Source organism: Haliaeetus albicilla, chromosome 9 (assembly GCF_947461875.1).
Source record: "Haliaeetus albicilla chromosome 9, bHalAlb1.1, whole genome shotgun sequence".
In the NCBI taxonomy this organism is placed as follows: domain Eukaryota; kingdom Metazoa; phylum Chordata; class Aves; order Accipitriformes; family Accipitridae; genus Haliaeetus; species Haliaeetus albicilla.
In genome coordinates, this window is record NC_091491.1 from 6571924 (window position 1) to 6592840 (window position 20917).

Sequence of the window (20917 nt, forward strand, 5' to 3'; positions counted from 1 at the left end):
GCATAGTTGTATGTTTCCAAATGTTGCTGTGGGGAAAACCATTTGTGTTGTGCTTTGGCTTACCTATATTGATCACAGTCAAATGTGGTTAACTTTTCAGAACTGATCCAAGTTAAAACTGAGTAGGCAAAACAAATAGGTAATTTGTCTGGAGCAGTTTCTCAGGTCAGCTCATTGTTTGAGCACACGGACATCTCTGCCTGCACAAATAATACGATGGCACAGGAAGAAATGATTGGGATCAGGTGGGGACGGCTGCACTGGTAGCAGCAATGCCTTGTACTGGCATAAAGTGATTGCAATAGTAGCATGTGTTGTCTTCCATCAGGGGTTTTACTGCGTTATGTACTGCTTTTCTGCTTTATAACCAACTCGTAAGTGATGTGGTTGGCATTGACTAGGATTACTATCCCTGACTTCAACGGAAACCATACATCTAACCTTCTGTCATCTTTTCTGGTGGATGAGGTTTGCATGGGTTGTCTTTCTGTGAGACCGTACCACAGTTTTTTTTTTCTGCCTGGAGGGAGCCACTTTTACTGTGCCTCTGTCTGGATTGAATGATCTCTGTGCTGGAAAATATTCTGCTATGTATTTTGTGCCCTCCTCTGCATACTTTACTCCTTGTTGATGCATTAGCGGCGTAGATGGCCAGCTCTTCCCAGAAAGCATTAATAAAGATGTAAGAAAGCAGTATAAGTAAATGTGAAAGACTAACAAAGTTTGTTATGACAGAAGATTCTGAGTGGACAAATCTCAAGTCATTTTTTGCAACTGAGTCGTGTTCTGTGGGGGTGGAAGGTCTAGTATTCTTTAAAGACTTGTCCTGCATTATTTAAATACTCTCCAATACAATAAGGAGCAGCAGGGCCAGTACCTTTTCTGTTAATATGTATCTTCAGTGTAGTCTGTCCTATAGTAAATTCCTGTAGTGGAAGGTGATAAAGATTAGTGTTTAGAACTCCTGTGACATTCATGCATGCATGGATAGCTCTCCCTGGCAGCTTTTTTCTTTAAGACAGCATTTCGTCACATGTGAATGACCAGCTAGCTGTTCTTCACTCGGACACTTGCAGCCCTTTAATTGGTACATTGACCTTCGTCCATCTTGGCCACTGCCCTTCCTGTAATTCTATTCAGCAGCTGATAATAAATGTACATAGATTTTTAGCATTTGGCAATACCTTTGGAGTGCTACAGTGTTTGCCTTGTAGGCGGTAAGGTCCTGGAGCTGGCAGATACAGCAGCCTGCAGTTATTGGAAAGTTTTGTTACCAAATGGGCAGTGTCACTGTTGGTGGCAAAGAATGCTGTGTCAAAATGTGTTCTGATTTTTGCCAGGAAATGGATAGTCTGTGAATGACAAAAAAAAAATCCTCCATCCACGCTGTCCTAAACAGATTTTTTTTTTTCTTTCTTTCTCCGTAAAAGAGCTTTCTAAAATTGCTGCTAAGCAAAAAGATGCATGTGGACAAAAACACAGTTATGATGACATTCAGCCTGCTGTTTGGATGCAGAATGGACCTTATAAGCTGTAGCTGCTTTAAAAAGCTGTGCCTTTAAAATTATTTCAGTAATTACTTTTGGAGGCATTTTTCTAGTAAAAGTTTACCATGGATATTTGACTCTGTATGTCCTTGTAGTGTTCTTATATCTGACCAGAGGTTTCATCCTTACATAAGGTAACATAGAGATGTGGTCCTAATCTTTGAGACAGTGCATACTCGTAGCTGGAGAACAGCCTTTGTAGTGTTTTAAGACTTCAGGGAAACCTTTGCATCTTAGCAGCTGAGGTTGCATTTCATTAGTTAGAGTGATCTCTGGTGCCTTATGCCAGCTGACTATCACCAGGTGTATTTGTCCATTTGACTAATGAAGAGGAGGATTATTGAAGGAGCTGTAATTCGACTAGAGAACAGTGTTTGTCAGAGGATTTTGGTGAGCTTACAATTGCATTTTTTTCTTCATAACCATATACTCAATATTTTATGGTTGTCTTTATGTCTCTTCTCATTACCACCTGCTGCCTGGTCTAGATGGGATGTTCCTGTCCAAGAAAGAATCATCTTTACTTCAGAGTTGTAACAACAAACGGAGAACAGAGAAGAGGGTAGGCTCAGCTCTCTCACTGTGCTTACTGTTCATGGCTGAAGGGTCCAGTTAAGTCAACGTCCAGTTATGTAATAAGGAGATAGCGATCTGTTTAGCTTTTTAGAAAATTAAATTCCACTGAAACACTGTAACTGGAACCATAGAAGTAGGAGGAAAACTATTTTCCATTCTGAAGTATGTCTTTGTATAGTGTTGCAAGTTGGGTTTTTTAAACTTGCTAACAGTAACTAATAACTTCTACATTATACAGTCCACACTGAGTCATTGTTTACTCAGGGAAATGACTTTGAACAGCCAGACTTGTTTGCTAACTTTAATAACCGAAATATGCAGTTCCATGCATTACAAGGCAGCACACTATAATCAACATTTTTAAAACCCCAAAACTGATACATATTTGCAACCCTACACAATGCTGCATTATAAGTAGTATTTCTGCAATTCAGGTTTTGATGTGCAGCAAAGGCTGATTTGTCCAATGGTACAGTTTTGAGAAGAGGGAAGATTATTGCACAAAATTATTGTTGGTTTTTTTCTAGAGTTTTATTGAACCTTCCAAATTAGAGACCAGAAAGCCTTGTTCTCTGTCCACACATCTTGTTGTTTTAAATAACAGGTTGTCTTCTACTCTTAGGATTTTTGGAGTCTGTTCAGAATTGCCTCTTCTTCATCTTGGGAGGGAAAGCCACACCTTTGCATCAGGAAGCCAGGAATTCTCTCTCTGACAGAATTGGAACTTAGACAGCAAAACAGATGTTTCTTTTGCCTTATTTTACCTGAGCACTGAAGTTTAGTTGGGAGCAGTTTTCTGCCTTTTCTTGACTGTTTATCTGCTGTTTTGTGTTAGTACATTATTTTCTCATGGATGTTACAGGTAGCTTTCCTACCCACCCATTACATCTATTAAGATTATAATAACAACCAGGGTTTGTATACCTGATTGTTTTTTGGTGTGCCGAACAAACAGTGCCAAGTGTACACAATGCAATATAATAGGGTTTCTCCATTGGTTTGTTCATGCGGGAATGAAGTGGGGGCAGCTAAGCGTGCCTGACTTGCGTGTGAAGGGACAGTGTGGGAAGAGTGTTTGGGCTGTTAAAATATAACTTTTGAAGATATTTCACATCTTCCTTTTGAATTTATGCATTTCTGAATTTTGTGGTCAGTTCTCTTTCGTTTTCCTTCAGACCTACTAAGTACCACATAATTAAAAAAATATTGCAACTTGGACAAGAAGATTCAGAGCAGTATGATTACTGGAAAATCATAGTAATATATAATGAAGAACTGTTTTTACATCTGTTGCACCTTTCTGAAAACAAAAAAAAAGTACCTATCATAGTTCTCAAGTAAACCAAACAGTGCATTTTGAATAGTATTTTCAAAATGTGTATTTTTGATTTCTCCTAAAGTCACAAGCTTTTTTGGCTACAATTTTGTTTGAAAAGAGAAAGGAAAACTTAAGGTCTTGTGTGAAAGTGAGGGAAAATACAAAATATGTGACTTCCAAAATCCCCATTTTATTTGTGCATGGATTTGTTGCTCTTAAAGTTGAGGGAGGGGATCAAAACAAGTTCTGCAGAGAAGTACAGAGTGTGTTTTTGTGTGCCTGATCGTAGCACTCTGTAGGAATGCAGATGATTTCTGACTTTAATGTTGCTGATCTTCTGTCTGGAAAGGTGGTGGATAGGAACTGGGAACAGCACCTTATGGAGCTGTTAGCAAAGCTAGAGCATGTATTATTTGTTTAAATAAGCTTGGTGGGGGGTTGCATCGCCCCTAAACCTTATGAAAGCGTTGCTCTGAAACTCATGATAAATGATTTTTACCATCTCAGAATTTCTCATGTTTTACTTTCGTGCTTCCATTAACATAATTAACTGTACAGGGCTATGAGAGTCCTAGCAGGATTTGGAATTGCTGAGAGAGCCACCATGTTTCCTTGGGCATAAAATTGTGCTGTTATGACTGCAGGATGTCTGGGTGGAAGCTAGCTTGTTTCTGGTCAGCTAGGGTGTAGAAGGAGAAGTCAAAATATGAATGCACATATCAAGGTGAGACACTGTTGACTGGATAGAGAATTTACATATTCATAACCTTAAGGGGATTTTAATATTATGTGCTGGCTGAAGGGGTGGGAGTCTGAAAGAAAACTAGAGGCTGAAAACATGAGGGAGGCCAGAAAGAAAAGTGGAGGCTGAAAAGTGGTGGGGGACCAAAATGGTGTGGGAGGTCAGCAAGAAAAGTAGAGGCCAAGAAGAAGGGGACGCTGGAAAAGTTTGAGGGGGATAAAAAGGTGTGGGAGGCAGAAGAGGTTGGGAGGCCAAAATAAGCCTGTATCGTAGATCCGACCAATCTTATTTTGCTCTCCTTTTCGTCTCTGCGTCCTCCTGAAGTAGTGGGTCCACAGATTATTTAGCTGAAGAAAATTAAAGCTCAGCCTTGTGAAATAACTTGGGGACAAAGGCCTATTATCTTAGCTCTCTCATTATTTCAGTTGGTGCTTAGTTTCAGCACTTACAATTTTGGTTTTCAGCAGAAAGCATTTCTTTAAATTGTTTGAAATCTTGGTTTTTACGGAAGTGCAGATGAGCAGTAGTGCTGCCTGTCAGTTAGATGTTGGCTACCTTAAAATGCTATCCTCTAAAATTGCCAAAAAGATGTTTCCTCAATTCACAGGAGAAACGGTGCTCTCATGACTGCTTATGCAGGGGTTGGAGAAAGCTAGGAACAATTTGGGATAATAGAAGGGATAATTTATGCACTTTTATGAGGTATTTCTAAAACAGGTGTGTTAGAGTCCCTAGACCATTTCAGAAAAACGTGACAACATAGCGATATGAGCACAGTGTCTTTTCTTTTTGCCTGATATTATTGAAGAATATATGGGTTGATGGTTATGGGCCATTTATATATTTGGGTAAGCTTTCAGACATTATTTGTCTCAAGTATAAACTAATCTGAGATAATTGTGTCTTGATACAAGGAAGAAGTATGAAGGAAAGGAGAGCAAAACAAAAAAGAAAAAAAGAGTCAAAGATAAGCTGCTCTTCCCAGAGATTGCTGTAGATGGTGACCACCTTGAAACCTTTGTCTGCTGTGCTGGTGAGAGCTACCAGAGCAGGGGATGTCTGGTGCTGAGAGCCTGGCAGGTAGCGAGTGTTGGGAGTAAGGGTTTCTGTGCTGCTCTGGCAGTTTGGTCATGAGGGTGCCATGTGAAGAGGAAGTGTTGCAAGAGATGTGGAGTTCTGTATGCAAAAAACCTTGCAGAGTGAAAAAGGGATGTTTGATCTCTCTCTTGAAACTGAAACCTGACCAGTTGCCAAGTGTCTGTTTCTGCTCTGATGATTCCGTGTCTAGGTGGGGACATAGGGGAGCTCCTTCCAACTGTAAGCCTTGAATATATTTACCTGGCAACTGCTGCTATCCAAACCACTTTCCTAGTTCAGCTTGCAATGGGAGGAAAATTCCGCAAAGTGGCTGTGTGTAGGATGAGAATGTGAACTATGTCCAGGCTGAAGTCCATGGAACTCAGGAGCTGTGCTCATGTAACTGTTTACTTTTTTCTAGAGGCTTCAGTTAAGTTGGCTGGTTGTTATTGAATGCATTTTTATTGAAATACTAATTGTCTTTCATCAGAAATAGGTAGCGTTTGTGAAAGGATCACGTTGCCACCTGAGTGGAAATGGGGAGTGGAAGAAAATCAGTGTTGCTGCAGGTTGAGTGCACACGTCTGGAAAGAAATCTTTTCCGAGCATTGTACAAGCAAGCTATCACTTTCCAAGGAAAAGTTTTGTTGTGACAAATCTTGCTTTTTATTTTGAATAGGCTGGAAAGGTAAATTCTGGTATAAAGGTCTAAAAGTAGCTGTTATCTTGGTACCTGGCCTTCTGTTTTGAGCAGTAAATTTCTCTAGTTAATCTCTCTAGCACTGTGCTGAACTCTCAAAAGTGCTTTTCAGGCCACAGTGGCCCCAAACCAAATTATCTTAATTGCAAACCACTTATCTGAACTGATGGTTAGTCAACACAAATGTGACACAGTGCTCATTAGAGTAGAAAATCAATCAGTGTTTAGTGTGGGCTGGATTGAGATTTGTGGATTGATAGGGAATGGGAAGGTTCATTTGGGTCAGTAACTGGCACAGTGATGAGTGTGTGAAGTGAGCTTCCCCCCTCCTGCGTGCTTGCAGAGTCCACCGTCATCAGCCCTCATTTCTAAGGCACCTGCCAAAAAGTGTCAGTTGTTCACAATCTTGTTGAATAGCAGACCAGTGTATTAGCTAGACATGTTTCTGCTGGCGAATCTGGTGTGACATATATACCCACACGCGTCAGGTTAGGTAATTTATATTGCTGATTTCCTGATCATGGAACACTACAGCTGACAGTCTGTAGCCTCTAGTGTCATTCCTGGGCTTGTCCTGGAGGCTGCTGGTGGCGATAATATACGTGCATCACTTTGCAAGGTTTTAAATGTTTGGAGGCATCTATATGTATAAAGGGTAGGGGATGAAGCAAGCAGTCAGAGAGTCTTAGAGCTTCATCCGTGTCACTCTCAATGAAGTGCCTTTTCTTTCCTTGTCTGCCAGGAGGATATATTCTGCCAGTGTCTAAGATCAGCTTATACTGACATGAAGTTCTATTTAAATTGGTTTTGCTGTAGTTCTCCACTCCCTGTACCTGCACTAGCATCCATTTGACCCTTTGGTGAATCAATTGAAACAAAGTTTAGAGAACAATGATGAAGGAAAAAAAAAAAAGTTTTCTGTTTGTTTATTTCCCTGAACTGTCTCATTACAGAGCTGGACAGATCTCGGTCCCAGTACAGAGGAGGGAGAGGGCCAGGACAAGCACAGCTGGGGAGAGAGGATGGGCTGCATCACAGTAATGTCAGCTGTCTAGGTCAACTTACAGCAGCCTGGGACTGTACTTTGGCACTTTGGAGGACACTTTCTGTGCTCTTTTTACCTTGGAGAAGTGTCTGTAATGTAATGCTGTGGGAATGATGGCTTGTGTAGCTGTTCTCTTCTTATGCTGCTATTTTTTGATCCTTGAAGTCAGTGGTAGTGAAGAGAAGTTCGAGTTTGCTAGAAGGTTCTGCAGTCATACTGGGGGACTTTTGCACCCTGGTGTGTGGGATGATTGGCACTAAAACCTCCCATCCTGTGGATGTGGAGCTAGGCCAGCTGTTTGGAACATAAATGGTAATTCGTTGTCTTCTAAATGTTGGCTTTATTAAGATTTACAAATAGAATACACTATCTCCACTCCACTTCTTGTAATGGGGATTCCCAAGCTATAACACTTATTATAGCTCCTAAGCAGTACAGTAACTATCTACCCATGGAGTGCCTGCACTGCTGCCCTGCCCATTAACATGGTATCAGGTCCGGAATAGAGAGGCACTGATAAATACTGATACAGACAGGGTGAACACGCTTAGACACTGAGTCAAGAGAAACTGGCATCTGTTCTGCCTCTTGCCTAAACAGCACACAGAGTGGCCGGGGTTCAAAGTGGGGAGCATAGCCCAGGTCAGAGGGGTCCAGTTGAGCACTGATGTCTGGTGTGTTTTGCTCTCTCTGGAGCAGATATACCTCTGCTGCTTCGCAGAGCATTGCTGTTTGTGGAAGGAGGTTGGGAGAGCCAGTGCACTGGGCGCCTGGAGGGAGGACACCCTGCCCAGCAGAGGATGCAGGGATGCCCGCTTTTGCACTGCTTTTCAGCAGGTGTAAAGGCTCAAAGGACTTTTGGGCCCTGTGGGACTCTTAAGGTATATGTGTGGGGTAGTAGGGCAAGGTTACCGTGTTATGGTATCTGAGCATGACGTTGTGATCGACACAGGCAGAAAGGGTAAGGGAGAAGGAATTCATTTGGCTGCCAAAACCTTTTGTGCAAGAGGTTGGATCTGGATGTGTGCCCTTTCTGTGTATAAACGCAGGTTCTTGCAATTTGTAGCTGCTATTGCTGTCACCACCAGTAGTGGCACCCAAGTAAACAAAATTTAGGAATGCCATCCTGCAATAGAAACTTCAAGAGGCTATTTCTAGATGGAATTGAAGCTCCATGTGACTTAGTGGACTGTAGCCTCATTGTGAGGGTAGAAGGCAACCAGAAGTGGTTTGAACTGGAGTTCTTTATTGTTGCTAACACTGTGGTGGGCAGCTGTATTAAACTATTTTGGAGCTTTTGATACGATACTAGCACTCTTGTTAAAGAGGCTTCATAACAAGCTAAAAAAGCTTGGCAGTGGCTAGTGCAAGCCCATATTTTTAGATGCTCTATTGGTATTTTTGTTTTCCCCCAGAAACAGATATTCTGGCAAAAGACAATTAAAGAAACAACTTTAGAATGTGAATACTAAACATGAAGGTTATCACCCAGCAGGTAAGTGGGAGCAGCAGAGGCTGTAATGGGTTAGCACTTGGATTAGTGAATTTTGGAATAGTGGGGTTCAGCTTTGCAGGGAAGGGTAGTACCTGCATGTAGCTACTCCTGTGACCCATCAGCTGTTCCAGTAATTCCCCAGAACGTGGAATTTGTCAGGTCACCAGACAAGCCTGTGCTGCCTTTGTGCTGCCTATCACAGACACCAGGAATCCCAAGAATGTGAAGGACTCTCAAATTCCAGTTCTGTGTTCTCGCTCTTCCCCCCCTCCTCTAGGGGCTAGTGGAAGCAGGAAAGGAGGTCAGGCGTGAAATACAAAGTCAAAGAAGAGGAATTTGTGAATATATAGGAGATAATGCCCATCACTCACTGTACTTTGCCACTCCTCCCCCTCCCCCAGTGTGGAAAGTATGATTAAAGTCAGCCGCTCCGCCCTGACTGTCTGAACCATACATACATGCACAAATGCCAGATTCTCTTCATTCCAGGCTGCTGACTTCAAGAAGGACTTGCTCTGACAAGCTGGAAATGAGGGCTGGCAGCTTTGTCTGCAACTCAAAGGCTTTATCTCTCTTAGACACTCTTCCTAACATTTCCCACAAATACTGTTCTGCTGGTAGGAGCTGTTGTATACACAGGATGCCATCAGGCACTTATGAATAAAGCCTTACATTGTGTAACTCTCCTTAGAATAGGCAAGGAAAACTTCATAGACCAATTGGCATCAGGCCCACAGCAGAGCTTGCTCTCCTTGTGCTTCAGCCTCATTATTTGGGGAGCAGTAGGGAGAGTCAGCTCAGCCTTTTGATTATCTTGTCCTCCTACCAAGAGCTGGTATTCTTTCCTTCACAAAAATTCTATTGTCCAGCCTTCATCTCCCACTTTGAATATTTCCGTCCGCTGATGATGCATTCATCTCCAGCTTCCACAGCGTATTCCTGCGCTTCATCACCTTGACCTCTCTCTCCTCTCTGAACTGAACTCCCACCTGGGTATCTCTTCACTTCTCCATTTTACCATGGCAAGCACAAGTTGTTTGACTTCTAGGATTCTTCTTGAATCTTCCACCACCAACTTCTGTTTCTCTGCTCTTGCCTCCTAGCATTATTGCTTCACTGCTGCTTCTGCTCAGTGAAGGATGCCAACTGCATCCACCTGTTAGGGTTTTTTTGCATGTGCTTTTAAGCTGTCTGCTTATGCTGCATATGCAGTCTTTCACTTAGAGTATTTATACTCCCTGACCTATCTCAATCAATTGATGAACCCAGCCTTCAATAAATGCTTTCCCAGAGTGAAACCTGTTTGAGAGATGTAATAATGGTTCTAGAGAGCATCTGTGCCAGTAATTGCAAGATGGCCAAGCTGTTCTTTGGATGTTGTTCTTATTTCAAAATGAGTATTAGAGCAAGTATATTTTTACATTCATATAATATTAACATGTGAAATTGAGGTGACTTTAAGCTTGATGCAGTAAGGCATGCACCCTGATATAAAAATTTACCATAAATCAAATTTGAGTAGTCATTATGGTTGTGACATGATTTCTGCTTAAAAGGGTATCTTTGATGTCATCATCATATTGCTTCAGGAGCAGCTTGCCAGTGTTATTTCAGGTTGTGGAGGCTGTGTACATGTATATATTTTCTAAAAACCATAAGACCTACCAGTATCAAATGTCTGCCCAGTACTTCACAGATTTCACAACTGACTGTTAGTAGACAAAACTTTTTTTTTGGTCTGATTTTTGAGGGAGGGCTGTTTTCACAGGGGCTGTGGCCTTGACTTATGGCCATATAACTAATCCTGTTGAGCAGCAAAGGGATCCCACTAGTCTCAGTTCCAAATCTCTCCATACCACGGGACTGTGCTCTCTGGACATTGTGTGAAAAAGATTGGTGAAACAAAAACTCATTTCCCCTTATCTAGCTTAATATGTGCAAAGAGCATGCAGCTCTGAAGCAGCGATATACGAGAGTTAGAATCAGTTGTAGTGAGGATTTTGAACAAGAAGCCAGCATGAAGAAGTACCCATAGCGTTTAACCTCTGTGTTTTATTCATCCTGGAGCAAGTGTAATTTAAAGTGACACCTCTATAATTGATGAAGTATCTTTTTACCATTTGTTTAATTACCAGTTTCAATGTCTAGAAAGCAGTGGATCAATAATTTACAGTGATGAACTTCCCTGTGTCCCTCTGTTTTTCTAGTTCAGCCATACAAACAATAGCTCCTGAAACAAACCCTGAAGTTGTGATGCTTTTCTTATTCTTTAGGTGATTTAAAAGAGCTTAACCTTTTTTCCTGCCACTGGTGTACTCCAACACAACTGAAGCTGATGGCAGAGCTCCCACTGACCTCAATGAAGCATAGTTAATCTAGGGCTTGCCATGCACACTGTATCAGCTCTCATGTTTTTGCAGTCTCCTCTCATTATCGTAGAGTGGCTAAGGCTGGGCTCGTGTTGTTGCTACAATAGCAAATGATGCTGCCCTGGCAGTATCTGAGAGCCATTAGAACAGTAAATTTAAGCGAAAGAACCAAAGCTGCTGCTTGCATTTTGTATGTATTTCTTACATTATAGTCTTTGATAACATGTACTGATTTTCTATGGGAGATACCTATTCTTGAGACTCTTGGACCCTTCTTTCAGGGAGGAGCTCAGATTCCCTCATGGCTCTGGATCTCTCACTTTCGCCAAGGGGACTTAGAGAATCTATGCCTGTCAAATCGGAGGAGAGACAGTGTTTACTTCCCAGTAGGATGAGACTTCTTCTGACAGTTCCTGTTGTTGTCCTAGCTGCCATGGACAGTGGGGTTTGCTCAAACAGCATCAGAACAAAAGATACCCAATTTCCATGAGATCTCCAAATCCATGCACTTCTAGCAGGATGTAGCCTTATGTGGAAAGGACTCCCACCTGTGCACTGGTAGCCTCAAGGCAGAAGGATACCTTTTACTTTTTTGAGGATGTCCTCATTATTTGCATCAGCCCCAGTGGAGGCTTCCCCTTGTCTCTTATTCTTAGGGGTGCTGGTCCTCATCTTCTGATGGAGAACACAATGCTGTGGGACAGTTGGTATCTCTGTTAATGTCACAACTGTCACAACCAGATGATTATACCCAACTAACGGGAGCTGTGGGAATTCCTTCAGGATCTTGAGTTGGAGATCACAGTCCAAAAGTTGTTTTTGTTTATATGTTAGATGTAAAGGGTCAGTAAGCAGATTGCTGGGCCTGCCTGTGACTACCTATTTTGTCTGCCTCACCAGGATTTATGCAGTTTTTCAACCACCGAATGTGGGACTACACGTAAAATCAGAGAGAAAGAAAGGATTTGGACCTAACCATAGCTGGGGAATGAATGTTTCCATTCACTGCATAGGCCCATGTTTATCCAGATGTGGAACATGCATTCCTGAGAACCACAAAGGAATGGGCTCCTTGATTATTCTTTAGTGTGTATTTTGTCTTTGTTTTTGATTAAATCTATGTCCCTGGTAATGCAGAAAATTTTGAAAATGCGGTGAGCAGGATAGTATTGTTCTCCTGAGTGAGCAGGGAGTTGAAACCATGTCTTGGAGATGAGAGATTCCTTACACTTCAAAGGGTGCTTAATAAGTTGCAAACCAATGATTTATTATTTTTTTTAACATCATTGTGATTACTACTTCTTTTACTTTAAGAAAATCTTGATTTAATGTAGTTTTGATTCAACAGGAGTATCAATTTTTTTAAATGTTGGAAAACAATATTCTGGATCATTTGATGAGTTTTGGCTGATACCAGTGGATGTGGGATGTCCTTCTGAAATCATGTCTGTATTTTCCAGGCATCCTGGAATACTTTTGCCAGCATGATGCCAACTCATCATTCCTTGTTTACTGTTAACTGAGGATATATCTATTTTAGGATAAAAATGTTTACAGTTCACAAAAACATTAAAGACTTTGTTCACTGTGGGATCTTTGGGGTACTGTCAGACTGGTCAGAAGGAGATTACCTCAGACAATACCCTTCATCTGGTGGCTTTTACCCTTCTTTTCAGAAGCAACAGAATAGGCAGGGTAAAGGGAAGCAGTTCAGACATAAGCCAGCTGCAATATCATCTGCCCACGTGCTCCTGTTGGTTGCCAGGCCTCAAGTCTGACACACTGCCAGATAGCCAGTCTGCACTGCGTGTCTACTTTCCTTTCGTCTGCTTTTTGGAAACTGCTTAGGCCATTTCTTTTAGCATAATCTGGAATTTCTGCAGATCATTGGATATTCTTATTTTGGGTTCATGATCTAGTTTTACTCCAGACTGTTGTTGAAACTCTTTCCTTAAACTTTTCATAGGGGACTTATGCCATCACAATAAATGTAAAGTGCTCTTTGTTCCCTTACAAAGAAGGGTTTGAAAGAAGTTCAGTACCATATGTGTTCCCAATTATTAGAACTTATTTATAACTTTTCACTGTCCCAAAATAACTGCCTGCCTTAGGCCAACAAAGTCAGTTTGGGACAGAGGAAAAAAAGTGGTGGAAGTACAAATTGTGCCTGTAAACTCTACACTTATAAATCATCACATTAAAAACTACTCCGCTTGTTTGAATGTCTAAAGCATTGAATGTGCCCTTTTTCTGGGCTTATAGAATTTGGCTCCACTTGGTAGTTCGTAGTTCGCTTACAGCATTGCTAAGTTTGCATTAAAAAAGAGTCACACCCAGAAGGAAAATAAGAACTTGTTTCTCCCAGGTATCACTGGCTTCTGGCATCAGAATGAAATGTCGCAAGAATACTTGCAGATTGGTGTGGTGTTCTTTTTTTCTTAAGGAACTTAGAGACATTACATGGAACAAACCTGTGACAGATGCCATTGTACCAATACACAATGTTGCTCATAACAGCATTTCCCTAAATCTAGAGTACAAATTATACTAATATATACATCTTTATGCTACTATAAACTTTCCATACTAGGGATTTTGTTATTACACTAACAGGAGTAGGGAGTAGAAGTAGTTGTTGGGGCATCACTCATGTACAAGCTATTTTATAAAAAAACCCCCAGAATTTCAGGAAATATATTCCATATGTGATCCTCTCTCCTGTGCTTTTCAGGAAAGTTTTAGCCGTTTGACCTTTATTTTTCTGACACTGGAAGCTTGAATATACTAATATAATCTAGATATTACCTGTGCTCCAGTCTCCACATAGTAGAAAAGTTCATGGTTTTGACAGCCAACTAGGAGTTCAACAATAGCTCTATTCAGGCTTTACGAAAAGGAAAAGCTTCACGTTAACTGAAAGAAACGATTTCATTTGGCTATTTTGGAGGGAGGCATTTCCTTTTAAAACTTATTTTTCACAGTACCAAATGGTCTGGGTTTGGGTGTGGTTGTTTTAATGCAAAACTGCATTGAAGAAAGTTGTGAATTAAAAGAAAAGAAGCACAGCATAGGACAAGTCAGTCAAGTTTAGTTGTTTCCTATAAAGCAGTCTATAGTAGATAAATATGTTATTTGGATTTCTGTAAAATTATATGTGTTGACACAATTAAGAATGTCATTCAGATAGTCTTCCCTAGGTTTCAGATTTAACCCACTAAAGAAAATAAAGCAGCTTAAACTTATTGTTTTGGTGTCAGCAGTTCTAAACAGACAATTCCTATATTTAGAGAAGAATTTTATGATTGTCATTGGTGGCATGCGGGAAACTTGGGATCCTGTCAATGTAACGTTAGTAGGGATGGTTGATCTCTGCTTCCAGACTCTTAGTCTCATACCTGTGATTCTTCTCACCTTTTAGAGCCAAAACAAATATCTTATTTCTCCTGGAGCAGACTTTTTGAAACCAAACAAACAACTTACTGACTGCATCCTTTGAGTTGGCATGAAAAACAAGTAGAGAAGACAACAGCGTTAGGGTCCAGGCTTAAAGTTGAGACCTCGTACTGACTTAAATGCACAGGGAGCTAGTTCCCAAAACTTTGTTTTTTCCAAAATTAATTAACTTTCAGATACCACTGACCACAAGCAATACCAGCACAGGCCGTCTTTCTGAATTGCTTTATAATTGTTATGGAGCAGTTATTACATGAGAAAAGCAGCATAAGGATATTTAATATAAATGCTTTCTTGGTAGTTGGTTTTCTCTAACAGTCGTAACCACTTACCTTAACTGGTTCTGAAAAATGCCTGCCTGTTGCCTGCACTTGTTTTCCCCCTTGCTGTGCAGGCAAGAATGTGAAGTATTTAAATGGACAAAAATTAAAGACCAGTTGAAAAATCTTCAGAAATCAAGATGTCCCTAAAGATAAGTCAAATATAAAACATCCTCTTGGGACAGAATTGCTATATACCCTGGAAAGCTTAACACACCCTTGAGTGCACACCCTTTTCTAGCCAGGTAGTATGGGGACAAGGGTGAGGTATGAGCAAGTGGTGAAGAACGTACCTGAGAGCCTGGTTACACTGGAGCAATCCTCTGGAACAGTATGGGGAATTGTAAATCTCAGCCATGTTCCCATCGGGACCGTGAAGTTCCTGGTGCTGTGATGTAGAAGAGTACTTCTGCTGTCAAAACTCTGTCTTACTGTCTCATCAATGAGCCTTTCATAAGGGTAGCCTAGCTTGCCTTTTTTAAGGCTCTCAGCCTAACTTTACTGGGGCAAACTGACCGTTTCAGCTCGAAGAGGTCTTACCAGCTAACACGTGGAAAATCTTGGCTGGGATTTGGCCTCAAGTTCCTCTAGAAGCTGTGCAGCCCTGCAGGGGCTGCATTTGTAGACAGAGAGAGATAGGATGTAGCAGGCTACAGATAAAAAAAGTATTTGTACATTTTGTCACAAACATCTACTGCTGTCAGAAAAAAGTCTGGGATTTATATTGTACTCATTTCCATGGCAGCTATGGGACTGTGTCAGACAGTGTTTGCTCAGCAAGCTTCTCTGCACTGGGAGCTGAGAGCTTCTGGCCTTATCCGAAGACAAAGCAGAGATGGAAAGATACCCCTCGCTGGGGATCACAGGGAAATGTTCCAGTTTTATCCAAACGAGGTCTTTGTGAGCGTTGTTGTAGGAACTCCCTTTCATTTGTATAAGAAGAAGGAAAATCTGTCTTCAGCCGGGCTTGCAGGTTTTGTGTCTGCTGAAATGATAGTAAAAACTGCATTTGAGTTACAATTACAGCTCCAGATAGAAGTCAGTCTGACAGTTTTGCTGAGATGTTCACAGCTGCTTGTAGCTATATGTTAACAGTTTGCTGCTGAAACTGTTGGCCTGTGAGACATTAATGCACACAATTATGTGGGAACACTTTGGAAATTAAGTTAAATGGCTCCTTCCACAGGTGCCCAACATCTTTACAGTTTAAAACAAAATGAGTAAGAGAGAGCTGTCCAGTTCACAAAATGCAGCAGCAAATTGTGCTCCATGGATCTGCTGCCCAGGAAGGGCAGGTAGGGGAGCTGTCAGCTTTCCTTCTGCATTAGCACTGGCCATGTCATGCTTTAGGACGTGGCTGTGTCTTTCCCTTTCCGTATCAGAGATGTGCTCACCCTTGCTTTGCAGGCACTATTTTGTAGATTTAAGACTGTTCCGTCTGTCGTTTTCCTCCTCCCATGAAGAAAAGCAAGGGCGTGATAGAAAAAGGACATAGCAGCCCTAGTTTGTACATTTAGTTTTCTATTTTGGGCTGTGGGAGAGGCCCCTCTCTGCTCAGGAGAGAAGAGTCAGAGGTTAAATGCTGTCCATGTCTATGGAGGGGAACCTTAGGTTGCTGCATGCTGCCTTCCCGGAGAATACTGATGTGTGAAGAGCCCTGCTCTGCCAGTTGTGTCCCTCCTCAGTACTCTTTTTATGTTCTTCTTTTCCAGACTGCAAACAGTTTAGTGCTGATCTGGCCTTATATAGTAATTTCCTATTATTAGAAACATTTCCTTGGGATCTTGCTCAGGGAGTAGCAGAGGGAAATCCTGTTTCCTTCATCTAACATGCAGGCAAAGCACCAGTGCTCACTCTTTCCTTATCTAGTGTCGATAGAACAAGAAGTTTTTGTTATGATATGCTTTCCAGTCTTAATCCCTTTCTAACACTAATCCTCTTTTCAGAAATGCAGGAAAAGAAATTTGGAGGAATAGGAACTGTCAGCCACCAATGTGAGCTGTAAAGCATTGTCTACAGCCTGTAAGTTCTGCCTGTTCTTTCTCAGCCATGTTTTTCTCTCAAATTTGGTCATCCTAATGCTTTGGAAAACCAATTCTCTTTTTCATGTTGGCTTGCATGAAAAATTGTATGATAGGATGTTTCACCTGAGTCTGCCAGGCTATCGATAGAAAGCTAATGGCTGTGATAAAAAACAGGAACAACTTTATGTTAAGGAGGGAGAAGTTTTTGTTTTATGTGCAACATGAATATGTTTTTAAAGGAGAGATTGGTCACTGAAAGCACAGAGATATGCACAGGCTTTAAACACTTAATTTTTCCTGTGAAAACATTTTTTCCCCTTAAAAGGAAGATGTAGGTCCTGCCACTGGGAGTGACTGTTTAGAAAGTCAGTTGGGAGGAATGCACATCAGCTGAAATGAGTCAGGCTGTTTGTATTAACAGCTTGGTCAAAACGGCTCTTCTTGTTCTTGCCACAGACTCTGCAGGGGAGCTGCTTAAAATGATTGTATCAAAGTAAGGGCAAAGCAATCAAACTGAATTAACTGTTGTTTTTAAACTCTTTGCTATTGAAGTTAGTACAACAATTACTGTTGGATTCGGAATGGGTAGAGCTGAAAAGGCGACTGTCTTGCAGTCCTGTAAAACAACCAACAGAGCCGTAACACAGGGCAGCGTGTGAGTGGAACAGAGTGAGAGTAGCCACATGCATGAGACAAACTGGCATCATATTAAGGGCATCTGGTAATTATAAAGTGGGACTTTGTTCTGATGGTCACTGTCAAAGCCAGTCATCCATTCTGTTTCACTGGTTCAGCAGAGAGCAACAACAAGGAAAATTTATCTTAATTTGTTAGATTAACCCAGTTTCGGTTTTCACTCACGTCATAAACCCAGAATTATTGTGTGCGTGCAGGAGCCATAACTAAATACAAGCGCCGCATGTGTGCTTTTTAATCTGCTGTTTCTCAAACACATCTATCATGAGAGGTACCAAAATAGTGATAGCACTTACAGAGAAAGTGTAGGAGTCCAAGGAGAGGTGTGCATCTCCATCTTTGTTTTTTGTAATATTCTATTTTTTTGTAATATTCTTGTTTATTTGTGAAAGACTGAGCTTGAGAAGAAAAGAAGGTTAGTGTTCTCACTGTTGAAGCTTTCTTGAAACAAACAAAACCAGTATTGACAGTTTTAGGCATTACAAAGCATAAATTAGAATTCAAAATAATAATTTAAATATTCTTTGTCTTCTAGTTTTTGAACCCTTTTGGCCACACCTAGCATATTTTTAAGCTTTTGTCTATAATCGTGCAAACACATTCACACAGAATCAGAGAATTCAGAGAACTCATGAGGTCATGAAGTTTGCAGTAAAATTAAGGAACTTTACCATCTTGAGGCGCTTTTTGAGTGAGTATAATGGGCTTTTGATTTAACCTCTATAGGTCTGCAGTTTCATAACTGACCAGGAATGTTGTGTATTCAGGGACCGATGTCCTCTGTCCAAGCTTCTGTTCCTAACTTCTTGTTTGGGGGACAGCTGGCTATTCTCTGCATGGGGAAAGAGGAGATGCATTAATACAAACAAAAAGAGGGTAGAAAACAGACAATTCTTAGCAGAGCTAATGGTATGGGGAAGAGGTTCTGCCTCGTTATCAAGCCTGTTGCAATATTTAGTGTTGGTTCTTTGGCAGGGCGTTGATTATCCAGTTATTGTGCAGTCAAATGTTCATTCTCTGCTGGAACAGGGCTTTTTTCCTAAGCAATGGGCCAAATGTCCTTCAGAACCTCCAGTTTTCTGCTATAGGGTGTCTTAGGAATGTGAAGCATTTTAATCAGTTTTAGATCAGTATAGTCTGGACAGCAGGACACATGTGATAGGTTAAAGAAATTTCTATTTTTTGTTTAAGACGTTCTTCTGACCTGCAAGAGGAAGGGCTCTCAAATTCCTGGCCTGTTTAGGGTGGTTTGTTTCCCATGGTATCTTTGCCAAGTGCTTTCTAATTATGGAATGTGTGTTATTCTGTAGTTCTTTTGCAAGGCAGAAATAAAGAATATTATAAAAATCCAGAAAAAAGGTATGCATTGATAGGTGAACTTGACATCTTTTGCTTTTGGAATAATGTAGATGTGATCCACATTGATTTTTGAATAGCATAAACCCAGGCCAGCATCTCTTACCTCCAGGTTTATATTGTGCAGTGGAATCTGCACAGCAGAGGGGAAGGCTGGTTTGCTGATGCCGGTTTCATGGGGCCAAAATCTTTTTTTTTTTCAGTAGAGCCAGTGCTTGCGGGTGTAGCTTAGCAAGTCACGCACTGCTCTGTGAGCCTGTTGGAGCAGGGCTGACAGGAAAGGTTTCCAGTCGCCTTGCTTTGAATGTGAAATTGTATGCAGGGAATCAGCTGCTTATCAGCAATGAGCAGAGCAATCCCAGTGCTCTAATCCAGGGTTTATATGAGTCACTTCTAACTGGTGAGGCCTGGAAAACTTGATTCATACCTCTGCCTGTAGTTGCCTGTAGTAGTGATACAGACCTAGCCAGCCATCCTCAGCAGAAATCACGGACAAGGGCTGGGCTCTATTGCTGGAAAGGAACAGCCTGGTTTTATCACCTTAGTAGTCCGGGATCAAGATCTTTTAAATCAAAATCATGTTGGTTATCTCTGCTTTCCAATTATTTTGCCTCCCAATTTAGGCTAACGCACACACAGGAGTGTTTTCCTTGTCAACAAGAGCTGGGCAGTAGTTTGACTTCAGAAAAAAAAAAAACCTTATTGAGTAAAGGTCTTCCCAGTGAATAAATAAATAAAAGGGTTCTCCTGCATAAAAAAGCCAAGGGAAACATGTAAAAAATGTACTCCTGAATATTGGGCTTTCGTATATTCTTCTCTTACATGGCATTTTTGGTGATGAGATGTGTTCTGAGAAGTGTTAGGAGGTGTAAACTAGCGGAAAGGGAAAGTTGTTAATGTGAAGGTAACTGTGCTAATACATAACTTGAAATTGTAACATGAGTTTTATTGACTCTGTTGTTTGGCTACAACTAGACTGATTTGAGAAATTATGATGGAGAACTGACATTCTCCTCCTGGAGAATTAGTGCTGCCAGGCTACAGCTCTAATTATACTTGGAGAACTCCTGGCTCAGGGCTTGCTGTTGTGATTTAGTAATGGCTAATGAGGTGCAGTTTGGGAAATGTAGCTTAGATTACCTTTGATTTTACCTGTGCTCCTGTGCTGAGCAGGGCTTTGGAGTATGGTCTCTTTCTTTCAATGCTCTGAAATAGACCAATGCTAAACCCACCTCTGAAATGTGTCCTGAGGTTGCCTCCGTTAATAATTCACCTAACTCCTCAGTTGGTTGATGATAAGAGAATAAAAATCATGGCAAATAGTTGTGCAAGAATTGAGAGGCAGTACGAATAATTTTTCAAAATGGAATCTAATGAGGGCAGAAGAGCTGGTGGCACTACAGCTCTCTTCAGAAGCATTATCCAAGCTTCATCACAAATCCTTGTAACCGCTGGCACCTTCTTCCTGTGACGAATGACACCCACCACAGTGCAGGATCTCTGGGATCAATGCCTTGGGTCAGAGCTAATTAGAGAGGAGTGCTGCACTGAACCACTGACAACATCTGCTACATTTCTTGGGTTTTAAATAGCCTCCTGTCTGAGTAGTGGCCATGCACAGTCTTGTTTTACTTTAAAAAGCTTTAAAGTAAAGCAAGTAGTAGCTTTTTGTTTTAAATCTTTTTACTTTAAAGCTTGACTTTACCCTTTCTGTAATAGAATTTGAAAAGTATGCATTTTGATAAGAAAAATACAAAAAGCAACAATGCTCTTTAAGCAGAGCTCACTCCAGGTAGTGCCAGTCATGAAATATCAGCCATTGAGCTTGGGAATGATTTAATGGCTCTGTGTGTTCAATGGTTAGGGAACCTGCCTTTTGTTGTTGCAAAACTTGGGTGATGACTGTCACGAGGGACTGCTTTAAATGTATTCCAACAACTGAGATGCTTGCAAATGTTGGTTTGGGGCAGATATGTAGAGTAGCACTGCATGCTGCCTGGGGTCCTGCAGTCATATCTGATCTGAGACCGATACACCTAAAAAGGCTCTTTGGCCCTTCGAGAAAGAGAACTGGTTTATTTCTGCTTTCATCTGTTATCCTATGATCATGAGAAAAGCCTTCCCTACTTAAGAGAAGAAAAATAATGTCCTCCAAAAGAGTTTCATAATGACAGAAGTGCATTATTCAGTTTGCCACCT

The 20917-nt window shown here is 41.1% G+C and overlaps 1 protein-coding gene across 4 annotated transcripts in view; it reads left to right on the top strand.

Moving 5' to 3' along the window:
• The window catches only part of MYO1C (myosin IC), a 58480-nt gene that overhangs the window by 2608 nt on the left and 34955 nt on the right, over positions 1-20917 (top strand). For 2 of the 4 annotated variants that reach the window (XM_069791296.1, XM_069791294.1), the window contains exon 2: positions 16589-16664. The exons of the other annotated variants lie outside the window; for them this stretch is intronic. The gene's annotated coding sequence lies outside the window, so the exon portion shown is untranslated. The remainder of the gene's footprint in view (positions 1-16588; positions 16665-20917) is intronic. 4 annotated transcript variants of the gene reach the window in all.